The following is a 14,951-nucleotide window of genomic DNA, read 5'->3' as shown; positions in this document are numbered from 1 at the left end:
AGGAGGAGGGAGAGGAGGGAGAAGTGCATCTGTGCCCACTGCTGAGATATTGGTGAGAAGACAACACAGTGGAGAAAGGGCCCTATCTGCAACAGCTGATGCTGAGATGCAGTATTCACTTCAGACTATGCCCATTCTTCATCAGCCTACTACCTTATTCTTCCTAAATGCTATAACACACCAGCAGTTGTAATGTAAATCATATATGGTACAGTAATTCATCCTTGTTACCCAGATTCCTTTTCCAAATATTGATTATGTCCCATGGTTCCATGTAGAAGAATTTTTCCCCAATTAATTTAAATATTAATAAAATAAGAAGCCTGTGATTGGACAGGGATAAGGGAGTTGGAATGAAGAGTTGCAGGACAGGACAGGGACGGGAAGAAGGGAAGGAAGAAGAAGAGAAATGGAGGAAGAGAAAGATAATCCAGATTCAGCGTGGCTTTAAATAGCCATAGTTAGCTATGAATATCTTATAAGGGATGAATAATTACAGGACAATTTGTCTTATCTAGGTGGGAAGATTGTATCATCATCATTGGCTCTGAAATTATTGTGTGGGCATCTTTTGAATTGTGAATTTATGGATCTATAAATCTGACTGGTTAATTATAAGCTTCTAGAGTTTTGATTTACTGGGTTAAGGGGAATTGTGACAACTACCTGCAGGGGGTAGATGGCTGAAACTGAATGAGCAGTTCTGACGAAGACAAACCAGAGCTGTGAAGATAGCCACTTGGGGTTAGACAAGAAGCAGAGGGACAATGGGCAGAGAGTACCTGAGTATAGATAGCCTGGGATGGTGATGATTTTTAGAATTTCCTGCAACAGTTCCAGACGCTTCAATCCATGACCACTTGACTGTTTGGGCCTATATTGCAGCAGGGTGCAGTGGGGTTGGGCTTATGTAGTAGGGAAGCTTCCTCACACCATGGCAGCCCAGAACACATAGAAGCGGGGGACATAGAAATGGAGGCTTTCCCTCAAAGATATGGGCACAGGGGAAAGATTCCTGAAGAGAACACCAGTGACTTGTGCTGTAAGATCGAGAATCAACAAATAGGACCTCATAAAACTGCAAAGCTTCTGTAAGGCAAAAGACACTGTCAATAAGGCAAAAAGGCCACCAGCAGATTGGGAGAGGATCTTTACCTATCCTAAATCAGATAGGGGACTAATATTCAATATATATAAAGAACTCAAGAAGGTGGACTCCAGAAAATCAAATAACCCTATTAAAAATGGGGTACAGAACTAAACAAAGAATTCTCAACTGAGGAATATCGGATGACTGAGAAACACCTGAAAAAAATGTTCAACATCCTTAATCATCAGGGAAATGCAAATCAAAACAACCCCAAGATTCCACCTCACACCAGTCAGAATGACTAAAAACAAAATTCAGGTAACAGCAGATGCTGGTGAGGATGTGAAGAAGGAGGAACACTCCTCCATTGCTGGTGGGATTGCAAGCTGGTAAAACCACTCTGGAAATCATTTGGCTGTTTCTCAGAAAATTGGATATAGTACTACCTGAAGGTCCAGCAATACCTCTCCTGGGCCTATACCCAGAAGATGTCCCAACTTGTAATAAGGACACATGCTCCACTGTGTTCATAGCAGCTGGAAAGACCCCAGATGTCCCTGAACAGAGGAATGGATACAGAAAATGTGGTACATGTACACAATGGAGTACTACTCAGCTATTAAAAACAATGAATTTACAAAATTCTTAGGCAAATGGATGGACCTGGAGGGCATCATCCTGAGTGAGGTAACATCAAGGAACTCACACAATATGTACTCACTGATAAGTGGATATTAGCCCAGAAATTTAGGATACCCAAGATATAAGATACAATTTGCTAAACGCATTAAACTCAAGAATAACGAAGACCAAAGTGTGGACACTGTGCCCCTTCTTAGAATTGGGAACAAAACACCCATGGAAGGAGTTACAGAGACAAAATTTGGAGCTGTGACGAAAGGATGGACCATCTAGTCATTGCCATATCCAGAGATCCATCCCATGATCAGCTTCCAAACNCNGACACCATTGCATACACTAGCAAGATTTTGCTGAAAGGACCCAGATATAGCTGTCTCTTGTGAGACTATGCCGGGGCCTAGCAAACACAGAAGTGGATGCTCACAGTCAGCTATTGAATGGATCACAGGGCCCCCAATGGAGGAGCTAGAGAAAGCACCCAAGGAACTAAAGGGAACTGCAACCATATAGGTAGAACAATAATATGAACTAACCAGTACACCAGAGCTCTTGTCTCTAGCTGCATATGTATCAAAAGATGGCCTAGTCGGCCATCACTGGAAAGAGAGGCCCATTGGACCTGCAAACTTTATATGCCCCAGTACAGGGGAATGCCAGGGCCAAAAAGGAGGAGTGGGTGGGTAGGGGAGTGGGGGGGTTGGGGGGGGGGGCTTTTGGGATAGGTTTGAAATGGAAATGAGGGAAATTCCTAATAAAAAATGTAAAAAAAAAAAAAAGAATGTATCTAATAAAAAATAAAATAAAAAGGAGGCTTTCTCCTTTTCCCTTTAGCTCATGCTTTCTAGTGCCCTAGGATTGTGTTACCCACATAGAGAGTGGATCCCTGCTTCAGCGATTCCTTTCTGGAAACACTCTCACTGGCATGGACAGAAACGACCCTCGGAGATTTCCTATGTGATTTTTAATTCAGGTATGGTAACAATAATGAGTACCATGTGTGAATCATTTGGTTGTTTTCACACTGTTTGCTTCATCTGTAAGCCATGTTCTGTGCACTTCTTTGGTTATTAGTCTCATGACTGTAACTTACAAAACAACTGATAATCAGCCAAAAATTAAGTATACAAATAGTCACATACACATCTACATGCATACATTTCATAAATACATTATTTAGGAATTCCTATCATAGTGATGTAATGTCTAAAGAAACTCTTATTTTTGCTAGGCATCCATCTTGGTACCTAATAGTCATTTGTCTCTGACTTACTTCCTGGGAGAAAAGTTCCCAGTAACTCTGACTCCTTTTGTCCCACTCAGAAACGTACAGCTTCTCCAACTATACCCTGGCCAGAAGCCATCAATTGAGAAAAGCTACACTTCAGCATCTGTATCACAATTTTTTAGAGTTCTCATTAATGCCTTCCTTTTTAGGCTCTTCCTTTTGGGAGGGTGTCTGGGGTAGGGTAGGTGTTGTTGTGTAAGCCTTCCATGTCCGTCTTTCTCAATTGTGCATCTTCAGTCGTCAATATCACTGCCAAAGTAGCTTCCATGTTCCTTATACTTATCTGGAGCTTGGGTCATGAGTGTCTGTTGTAGGAGGCTGAACTGCAGCCTACATGAACTGGGTATTCCTGGAAGGCAGGCTGGGGCTGAAAGAGGAACTAGATGGCAAGAAAAGAATGATGAGGTCAAGACAAATTTTCTCTGATCAAGGCCTGCGAGTTTACTAAGAGACTGTGCTTGTAAGGGGGAAGGTCCATTCCCCCCACCCCACCCCCTGCCAGTCCATCCTTGGTGCTTTGTCACCATGCCACCATGCCACCATGCCATCAGCACTTGGTCACCAGGCTGTTGCTTATCCAGGAATGTCTCAGGAAGACAAGTTCAGCCTCTCAGCAGGTAGCAGAATCTCAGGGCAGTTGACACTTCAAAAGAAGCCAGCCAAGTGGGAAAGCTGCACTGCAGGTGGCCCCACCTCAGTGGTGACAATGTCTGTATCAGCCCCCTTCAGGCTGGGGGGGGGCTACAATTCCCCCCTCTCGATTATATAATAAAAAGAGCTGTACCAAGACATAAAATTTATTTATGCTCCATAGTCCTGCCTGAGAGTTATGGTGGCTGGCAGCTGTGTCTGGCTTAGGAAATCTCAGATTTTGCTGAGCCATTCTTATCTGTCAAGGAGCATACATGCAGCTTGTTTGTGTTTATTTTACACAAACATGGCTCTGTGGTGTATTATTAACAAACCACAGGCTCTTGGCATGTACCTCTGTCTTAGATTGATAAGGCTCCAAAATCTGGTTGCCTATCATTAACTGTCTGATGCTCATAGCACACCTTATTCCCAAATCAGACCAAAGCCACAATATTTACTTAATATGCTTCTTCATATTGATGAATTTCTGCCACCTGCGCTTGCTGGAGGCAAGGCTGCATGCTTGCTGAAATCAGGCTGTAAGGAGAGACTGACCTGCTTGAAAAATAAAGTGAAGATCGTTGAAAAGCAACAGATAAAAGCTTCTTTGGGGAAATCCAGGTACTTTATTAAGTTGCAAATTAGCAACAATCAAGCTCAGACTCTGACTTCCTGTGTGGGGGAGGAGACTTTGAGAATTAGTAGAAAAGCTGAAAATTCTCTGAAAGTGGAGGCTGTGCTCCAAATTTACTTTTTCAGCTAAAAAGGATTTTTAGCCATTAATGAAGTTAGAATGATACTTACTAGAAGATTCAGAATCTGTGCCCACTTGACGAACCAATCTTTCAGGCAGCCATCGCACTCCATCTTCTTTTTGTGAAAAAAACACAGACAGAACCTCTTCCCCAGATTAAAACACGGTCTGGACCATTCCACATATTAGTTAATGGGTCCCGCAATTTAACCATGGCATAAGAACTGGAAGTAACTGGAAGCCAGTGGTGATCTGCTGCAGACTGACCTTTAACATCAGTTTGCAAAAAATTTAAAACGAACAAGACAAAAGCAAGATGTGCTTTTAGCGACTTTGGGGGGTATAACTGCCCCTGTTTTGTTTTTAAAAGTCAATTTTTCAGAGTGCAATGAGCCCGTTCAACAATTCCTTGTCCCATGGGGTTATAAGGAATTCCAGTTTTAGGTTTGATACCAAATTCCTTACAAAATGAAGTAAAATTGTTGCTAGTATAGGATGGCCCATTATCTGTCTTAATGAGTTTAAGCAATCCATAGCATTAAAGGCTTGTAAACAACGATCAATTACATTTCTAGAGGCCTCTCCAGTATGTAGAGAAGCAAAACGAAATCGCTTAAAAGGGTATTAATAGTCACATGTGCATAATTTATTTATTAATCAGAAATAAGAGTATCCATTTGCAGCAATTGATTAAGTATAAGTCCTTAACTATTAACAGCATTATGTAGAAACAGGTAGGAACTGAGGACACTAAGAACAATTTTTTTTTTTACAATTTGACATGCACATTCTCTAAAAATACCAAAATATGCTGGCATGCGCCCATCGCTTCCCGGGGAGCATGGACTCAGCTCTGGGCTCACCCGGACTTCCCCAGGCTGGAGAGCATGTCTGAGTGCTGCCGCCCGCAGGGCATGGAGAGCCGTGTCCTGGGCACCTGCGGCAGCCAAGGAGGATGCTCCAGGGGAGCCTAGCACTCCGCCAGAGTGAATGACATGCACAGTGTGTGGTGTCCTTTATGAAGGGAGGAGCCTTTCTCTTGGAGAGCATCCTCCAAGAGATGCTCTTGGATCTTGAGCCTGAACGAGGCCCGGGGTCTGTGTGAAGAGGACTAAGGATTAAGTAGGATGTCAACTGAGACAGAACTTCAAGTAGCTGTGAAAAACCAGCGCCAAGAAAGACTCCAGGAAGAAAGGTCAGGATCGCAGCGAAGAAGCCACTTTGATAAAGAGGTTTAAAGGCGAAGGGGTCCGGTACAAAGCCAAGCTGATTGGGATTGATGAAGTGTCCGCAGCTCGGGGAGACAAGTTATGTCAAGATTCCATGATGAAGCTCAAGGGTGTTGTTGCTGGCACACGTTCCAAGGGAGAACACAAACAGAAAATCTTTTTAACCATCTCCTTTGGAGGAATCAAAATCTTTGATGAGAAGACGGGGGCCCTTCAGCATCACCATGCTATTCATGAAATTTCCTACATTGAGAAGGACATCACAGATCACCGGGCTTTCAGATACGTTTGCGGGAAGGAAGGGAATAACAGATTTGTGGCCATCAAAACAGCCCAGACGGCTGAGACTTGAGAGATATCTTTCAACTCATCTATGAGCTGAAGCAAAGAGAAGAATTGGAAAAAGGGGCACAAAAGGATAAGCAGTGTGAACAAGCTGTGTACCAGGTTCCCACCAGCCAAAAGAAGGAAGGTGTTTATGATGTGCCAAAAAGTCAGCCTATAAGTAATAGCCAGTCACTGGAGGATTTCGACTTGCGCTTTGCCACCACCACTCCAAACGGGAACTTGTCAATGGACTTTGATGAGCTTCTCGAGGCAACCAAGGCTGTGACCCAATTAGAACTTTTTGGAGACATGTCCACCCCTCCTGATACAACCTCTCCCGCTACTCCTGCAACCCCAGGTGATGCCTTTCTCCCTTCGTCTTCCCAGACGCTTCTGGGGAGTGCAGAGGTGTTTGGCTCTATGTCTTTCGCCACTGCTGCTGTACCCTCAGGTTATGTTGCTATGGGCGCCGTCCTCCCATCCTTCTGGGGCCAGCAGCTCCTTGTTCAACAGCAGATCGCCATGGGTGCTCAGCCACCCGTTGCTCAGGTGATACCAGGAGCTCAGCCCATCGCATGGGGCCAGCCAGTTCTCTTTCCTGCCCCCCAGCAAGCCTGGCCCACTGTGGCCGGGCAGTTCCCGCCAGCCGCCTTCATGCCCACACAAACTGTTATGCCTTTAGCAGCCGCCATGTTCCAAGGTACCCTCACCCCCCTTGCAACCGTCCCAGGCACTAATGACTCTGCCAGGTCAAGTCCACAAAGTGACAAGCCCAGGCAGAAAATGGGGAAGGAAACGTTCAAGGATTTCCAGATGGTCCAGCCTCCACCCGTACCCTCCCGGAAGCCTGACCAGCCCTCCCTGACCTGTACCTCAGAGGCCTTCTCCAGTTACTTCAACAAAGTCAGAGTGGCACAGGATACAGATGACTGTGGTGGCTTTGACATCTCCCAATTGAACTTGACCCCTGTGACTTCTACCACACCATCTACCAACTCACCTCCAACCCCAGCCCCTAGGCAGAGTTCTCCATCCAAATCATCAGCATCCCATGTCAGTGATCCGACCGCAGATGACATCTTTGAAGAAGGCTTTGAAAGTCCCAGCAAGAGTTAAGAACAAGAAGCAGAGCCAGAGCCTCTCTATGCGAAAATCTACAGACCTAAGAAATAGCATCAATGCGAACTCATGGTGGGTGCTTCACAGATGGCATGGGAATCTGCAGTACAACAGGCTCTCTTGGTCTCTCACCTCACTTCATCCCATAGAAAAACTCACAGTCGCCCAGTGAAACCACCTGAAGAGGGAACAACGTGTTTTTTGGCAACCAATGGCAGATACCTATGGCAGCACAAAAAAACAAAACAAAACACAACAAAACACAACAACCCACAAAAGAACTTTGAAAAAAAAAACCTGAACAAACAGAAACCAACATTAATCACCAGTCAAGCCAACGTTTAACCAACAAATACCTTGAGCTCTCTCAGCCAGGTCTAAGACGCCCCTGGATTTGAAACCTTTACTGTGTTTTCCTTTTGCTACCTGTTGACCACTGTAGAGACCACAGATTGGGAGTGGCAGGCATCAGAAAATTGCAACAAGGTTGGCACTGACTCGTTTGAGGACAAAGTAAGGGATCCTTTGTGACCACAGTGTCATCCATATGCCTTCTGGCTGTGGTGACTCTCCACAGGGCCTGGTCTGCCATCCTGTCTCCCCTGTCCTTTCTTTGTCCTGTTTGAGAATTAATGGGTGTACAAATTTTTGTATTGCTTTTGACAATTTTAGAAATGGGTGAAGAAGTCTAAATGGGGGATGGAACACCTCTTATGAAGTGAATTAACTTGAAATCACAAGGCAATGAAGTAGTTGGTGATTCATTATGACCAAAAATGTAACCAAAAGAACTCTGTAGTTGTCCTGTGTCATGGGGAAGAAAGATGGCTTTTGGATAGAACCTTCATTCTGGGGGTAGCAAAGGACATCAAATCCCATTGATGAGAAAGATGGAAAATGTGTCCGGTTTCCTCAGAAATTTTGAACTCTTGAGTACAATAAAATAATGTCTTTATTTTTCTGATACTTCGCTGCTGTGATACTATGCAGACAAGTGTCTTATCCATGCACCATTTTCAAAGAAAAGTCATTTGCCAAATAATTCTAGTACAATTCTGCTAATGTGGTTTTGTATCTTAGAAACCAACTTTCTAATGGTAACATAAATATTCCATATAACAAACTGAAAAAAAATACCAAAATGTTATCTTAAGCCATTACTGCTTTGATTATACAAAGAATGAGATTATATGGCCAGTTATTCTTATATAAGGTCTGTAATCTGCCTGAGATATAAATGTAGCATGGCATTGCCTTAAGAGGTCTTGTCTAGGCAATCTTGGACACATTCTTAAATGTCCAAAAGCAGTCTTCTTAAAAGAACAGCATTTTTTCTTATGAGTTGTATATGCATAAACCATGGCAAATTTGTGAATTTATAGTATCTGAGGGATGAACAATTTTAAACAATTGTAAGCTCTGAGAGATATATTAAAACTATGCAAATTAAAACTTTGATTATTCAACATTTTAAAACACCATCTATAGCACACAACTTAATTTTCTGTGCTGAAGCAGGAGGAAAGTCAAAAGAATAAGCATGTGATCTAATTCACATATACTTTTCTCCCATAGAAGGGCTGTTTTTAAACACAGTAAATGGGATGCATGCATGCATGAATTTATAGAAGGTACAAAAGCATGCATAAAAACAATTTTTAACTTATCTTTAGGATAGTGATTATCAATTTTAATTAAAATGATGGTATGCAATAGGCCAAATATCAATATTCTGCAATAACCAATTTAATTGCTGTTTGGAACAAGGAACAGATACTTTGTCAGGTTTTTAAGACATAAATTTTTGTTATAGGTTTTTGAAAGTATATAAATTTATCTTACAATTCATAATTGGCACCACAGCAGCCTTAATAGAATGTTAAAACTTTACTTTGAGGTGAAGAAAGATGATTTTACATTAATGTTTTCTCTTGCCAAAGAATTGCTGTGGGCACATTTAATAACCATAAATAAAATAAGCAGCTAATATTTAATTACCATTGAATATAATTGATAACAATTATAAAAGCTTACTTTGTTCTCTGAAAGGCCTTTTGTTTTTTACTAGTTAATTTGTGTCTCTCAAGATAAAGTCTAACAAAAGTTTAAGTCACTTTAAGACCTTAAGGTGAGGTCTTAGCCAATTGACATCTCCTGAAAGCTTTTGAAAATAAAATTTTGAAGCAAATCAATTTTTTGTGCTTAGATTTTCTGTACCACAATTTTATACTATAACTAAATCCCTAAATATTATAAAGATATCGTCTCTGAATCTTATGGAGCAACAACTACTCCACAGAACTTTAAAGCTCATTGAGTGAGAGCAAAGATTTGAAGTAAACTTCCCTTGAGAGGCATTAGCTAATAAAATACTTTCCACTTAGGAAACAATATACACGGAAAGATTCAAACTCTTAGCTTCTTGTATTGAAGCAGAGACAATAAAAATTTTTCTCAACTAATGTAAAGCTATATTAGCCATACCTAGAGGCAAAATTTTTCAGTGATTACCAGTTCACTAGAAGCAAACCCTTTACAATTATCAGGATGCAAAGGAAAAAACAAACCTTTAAATCTATAATAATTTTACGTGAAGTTGGCAAGCCAGATTGTAATGCCTTTATAAGTTCTACAGTCTGATTGACCTTTTATGAATTATGAATTTGAACTTTATTTAGAAGATCATCTTGGATAGATCTGCAACAGTGTTCATTTAGCTAAAGAGAAATTCCACTGAAAGCAGGGAGAGAAAAGTTTCCAGAACTTCCTAGGCACTGTTTGCAAAACAAAAGAAAGCCATGCAAGCTTCCCTGAGGCTCCTCTGAGCTTTGTTCCTCTTGCAGTGAGAACAGATTTTAGAATTTTTAAGTTTCTTTTGCAATATTAGACTATAACTACAACTTTGGGAAAGCAAAACCCAATTTTCAAACAATTTATTATCTTTAAAATCAATATTAGAAACATTACTATCAAGTTATGAAGTATGGCTACCAATTTATACCTATGAATGCATGACAGTGCAAATTTTAATGCTTCATTAAAGAGACATTGTCTTACATCTTATCTTCAAGTCTACCTTTTAGGATAAGAATCACATTAAATATTATCTAAACTAGAAGTATTCTTAGAGGCCTAGTTTTTTGGCCTGCTTTCTGCCACATCTTTGAAAGACTCCAAACCTGAGTTACCAATTTAAAGCTGTCTTGCTACCAATGTTATACCCTTTTAATCATACCCAATAACTTATAAGCTAATATTCTATGATGAAGACATGCAGAACATTTTAAAATTTAATTTTATTTGTAATTCATTTTTTACACTCCATATTCCATTCCCCGCCTCTCCCCCATCCACCCTCCAAATGTTCCATGTCCCATACCAACACCTCACCTCACCCCATCTCCACATGGATGTTCCCACCCCCACCCCACCTGACCTCCAAACTCCCTGGAGCCTCCAGTCTCTTGAGGGTTAGGTGCATCATCTCTGAATGAACACAGATCCAGAAGTCCTCTACTTTATTGTGTTGGGGGCCTCATATCAGCTGTCTGTTTGGTGGTCCAGTGTTTGATAGATATCAGGGACCCAGATTAATTAAGACTGCTGGTCTTCAAACATAATCGCCTTTCTCCGCAGCTACTTTCAGCCTTCCCTAGTCAACAACAGGGCTCAGCTACTTCTGTCCATTGGGTGGGTACAAATGGCTGCTTCTGACTCTTTCAACTGTTTGTTGGGTCTTTTGGAAGGCAGTCATGATATATCCCTTTTTGTGAGTGTTCCATAGCCTCAGTAATAATGTCAGGCCTTGGGACCTCCCCGTGAGGTGTATCCCACTTGGGACTATCACTGGACCTTCTTTTCCTCAGGCTCCTCTCCATTTCCATCCCTGTAATTCTTTCAGACAGAAACAAGTATGGGTCAGAGGTGTGACTGTGGGATGGCAACCCCATCCCTCACTTGATGTCCTGTCTTCCTGCTGGAGGTGGGCTCTATAAGTTCCCTCTCCCTATTTTCGGGCATTTCATCAAAGGTCCCTCCCTATGAATCCTGGAAGTCTCTCACCTCCCAGGTCTCTGGTGCATTCTAGGTTGTCCGCCCAAACTCCTATTTCCTGAGGTTGCCTGTTTGCATTCTTTCTGCTGGCCCTCAGGGCTTCAGTTTTTTTCCCTCACCCACTACCAGATCAGGTCCCCTCTACCCCCCCACTGCCCCACCCCACCACATCCAATTTCCCTCCCAAGTCCCTTGCTTCCTCCCCACTTCTGATTGCTTTCTTCTCTCTCCCAACTGGGACTAAGGTGTCCTCACTTGGACACTTCAGTTTGTTGAGGCTTTTGAATTCTGTGGACTGTATCTTGTGTATTCTGTATGAAAGGGGTTTTTGTTTGTTTGTTTGTTTGTTTTGTTTTGTTTTTTGGCTAATATGATTAGTGAGTACATACCATACATGTCCTTTTGGGTCTGAGTTACCTCACTCAGGATGATATTTTCCAGTTCCATCCATTTGCCTGGAAAGGTCAGGTTGTCCTCATTCTTAATAGCTAAGTAGTATTCCATTGTGTAGATGAACCACATTTTCTGTATCCATTCTTCTGTCATGGGATATCTAGGTTGTTTGTAGCTTCTGACTATCACAAATGAGGCTGCTACGAATATAGTGGAACACATGCCCTGATGGCATGGTGGGACATATTTTGGGTATATACTCAAGAGTAGTATAGCTGAGTCTTCAGGTCGAAATATTCCCAATTTTCTTAGGAAACTTCAGATTAATTTCCAGAGTGGTTGTACCATTTTGCAATCCTACCAGCAATGGAGACTAATCGGTCAACTACTGATTGGGAAAAAAAAAAATCTTCACTAAACCCACATCTGATAGAGGGTTAGAATCCAAAATATGTAAAGAACTCGAGAAGTGAATCACCAAAAAACCGAACAACCCAAACAAAAATGGGGTATAGAACTAAACCGAGAATTCACAATGGAGGAATCTTGCATGGCTGAGAAACACCTAAAGAAATGTTCAAAGTCCTTAGTGATCAGAGAAATGCAAATCGAAAGGGCCTTGCAATTCTACCTTACACCAGTCGAATGGCTAAGATCAAAACCTCAGGTTGGAGAGGATATAGAGAAGAGGGAAATAAAATGGCATTTCTATAGAGTTTTTCTCATAATTCTTTGCGTGTGTGTGTGTGTGTGTGTGTGTGTGTGTGTGTGTGTGTTACTGATCTTTTGTTTGTCTATTATGGTGTCTGAATTTCTGTTTTTATATACTTTGGTTGTGCATATTGATTCCTGTTTTGTTTAATTGTTTTATAAAAATAGAAAGAAAGAAATGGCAGGAGTTGGGTGGTCAGGAGATTCTGAGAAGAGTTTGGAGAGGGGAAACCATGATCAAAAAACATTGTGTGAAAACATATTTTTCAATTAATATTTTAACTAAATTGTTCTTCTTTGGGTTTTTCTTGATGAAAGATCTTATGACACATAAAACTTTGAAAAAGAGTTTTCTTCAAAACTTTCTGAGACTACATTTTGATCCTAATGTTTCTGTCCTCCCTTTCTACCTCAAGACCTTTCCATATATTCCTTCCCCATTCTTCTCTAAGTTCATGGCTGTGCTTTATTTATTAATAGTTATTAACTGCATATGTGCGAATTCATCTGTATTCATCAAATATGCCTGTTCTGTCTGAGGAATACTACCCCTGTCTATATTCTCCGGGACTTAAAATGTAGCAAACAGAATGGACTGGACATACTAACAGAACATTAATTCATAAAGATATATTGAAGGCTTGGAAGGGAAGCATTGAAAGTAGAACATACTTAGAATAAATCCATTGCATATATCCAGTTTCCATGAAGTACTCTCGGCCGAGATCAAAGGAGTCAATTAATACTATAGTGAGACCTTTGGCACAGAACATGAGAATACCAGGAGGTTCTGGAAGATGTGTGTGGAGTGTGGAGGAGGAAGTGTTCCTACCTATTAGATTCCTCTGACCACACTCATCCACACCAGTCTTCAGGGATTTGGGGTTTATGAAGCTAAGAGGTGTTTTTTAATTGATCCTAAGAGATTTCTCGTTGGATTTCTATCCCAAGAGGTACCAGAACAAATATCTGCCCCTGGTCTCAGAAAATCACTGGAATTTGTGAAGGTCAATTGATACTCAACACAAAGGAAGACAGAGCTTCAGAAGGACAAAAGACTTAGTGCTTGCAGGAGAGAACATCAGTGCTCAGCACAGTGGTCTCTGTGTGGGAGCCATCTGTCAGTTCAATTCACTGGGACAGAGACAGGTGAGTGAAGACTTTCACGGGCTAATAATGGTACTCCAAGCAAAAGATAATTCTCTAAAAATGGCATTTGTCCCCATTTTTAGAAATCAGTACAGAGGGACAGAAACACAGAAGGGTTAGGTTCTCAATGGATCCGGGATATGATGATGAGTGCTGGGTTGGAGATCCGAAAACAGAATATGATAGAAAGATTTGGTTTCCTGCTCCATTGTATAAACAGCAGAATGCTAGTTTCTAATCATGATCAAAGAGTTTGTTAATTTCTGTTATATTTGAATTATGTTCATAACTAGATGTATTCATTCTCCCACAGTATTCCCACAAATTGTGAGATGAAAATAACAAATTTAAATGAATCATATTGATGTCTAGATAGTACTTTGAATGTACCCCTTTTGGTCATTGGTGTCCAGAGAGATTGGTGGAAAATGCCACAAAAGATATTTTCTTACCTGTTGTTCTGAGGATAGAAAATGCTCTTTACCTTGAGTTGAAAACATCAGTCCAGCCTCCTGATCTGCTATCTGCTCCAAATCGGGGTTGGCATGACTGGGAGTCATTTAAAAAAAAAATACAGCTGTCTAAAATTAAGTATCAAGAAAAATGACCATATAATGGGGAGGGTGCTGTGTTAATAGGGCTGGAGGTACAGATGCTTCCTCTGCCAATTTTGCTGTCTTGACCACGGTATTTACAGACACTCTCGTTCCTGACCCTGGTGAGGAGCCTCAGCTGCTCTGCTCCTGGCTGAGGATCAGCTTCTGAAGGTTTTCAGGCCAGCCTTGCTGAGATCTGGCTTAGAGGTAACCATGAGAGGCTGTTGTGAATTTGTTCCCACAACCCCCCCCCCAACTGAATACTAGGTTCTTACACGTCTTCTGAGGAAGAAATGGGTACACTAGCAATCAAAACTAAGTTCACAAAAAGCTGTATAGGACTATGGAGAAAGGGCTCAAGTACATGCAGATCATCAGACAGTTTCACAGTATGCATGTGTGAGCAGTTATAAAACTTTTAATTTTTTCCTCTACATAGCTGTATCACATCTTAGTAAGATGATATCACGTGTCTCAGCTAGACTCTTAGGAATGAGAGGCTCAATATAACGCTTGCTAGACACAGTATGTATGAAGAAAATAAGTGTGGATTTGTGCTTTTCTATAAGGGCTATTCTACTCTCCGTCATGCATTCAAACTAACCCAGAAAAAAACTGCATTAGTCTGTTGGATATAACAGTTTATGACATGCCTCTGGTGACCAATGCAGGCAAAATGGCAGTCACTGGCCACCAAAGTGAGTTTTTTCCAACCACTTTTTTCTGTAGTTTCTCTTCTGTGATAGGACAAATACTGGGGCTACTCCATGACACTGTGCAGCAGCTGCCTGGTTTGATCCTGACTAGAAGCAGCAACTGGAATGACTAGGGTAAGTACCCAGGGTGATATTAGTACTTTTCCCAAGAGGCCAACACATATTCTGTAGGAAGCTGAGATTCTATGAATGTTGTAAGTAATAATCCAGCCTTTGTCCTTAAACAGACTAACAGTCATGATGATCTTCTAATC

General features: G+C 41.4%; 1 protein-coding gene and 1 pseudogene across 1 annotated transcript in view; one reads left to right on the top strand and one right to left on the bottom strand.

Moving 5' to 3' along the window:
* LOC110298429 (olfactory receptor 13A1-like) overlaps positions 1–14,951 on the bottom strand; it is a 47,723-nt gene that overhangs the window by 16,234 nt on the left and 16,538 nt on the right. The window lies entirely within an intron of this gene.
* Positions 5,532–7,133, top strand: LOC110298428 (annotated as a pseudogene).

This window comes from Mus caroli, chromosome 7 (assembly GCF_900094665.2).
Source record: "Mus caroli chromosome 7, CAROLI_EIJ_v1.1, whole genome shotgun sequence".
Lineage (NCBI taxonomy): Eukaryota > Metazoa > Chordata > Mammalia > Rodentia > Muridae > Mus > Mus caroli.
The sequence above is the reverse complement of the archived record's forward strand: the minus strand, read 5'-3'. Positions and strand labels throughout refer to the sequence as shown.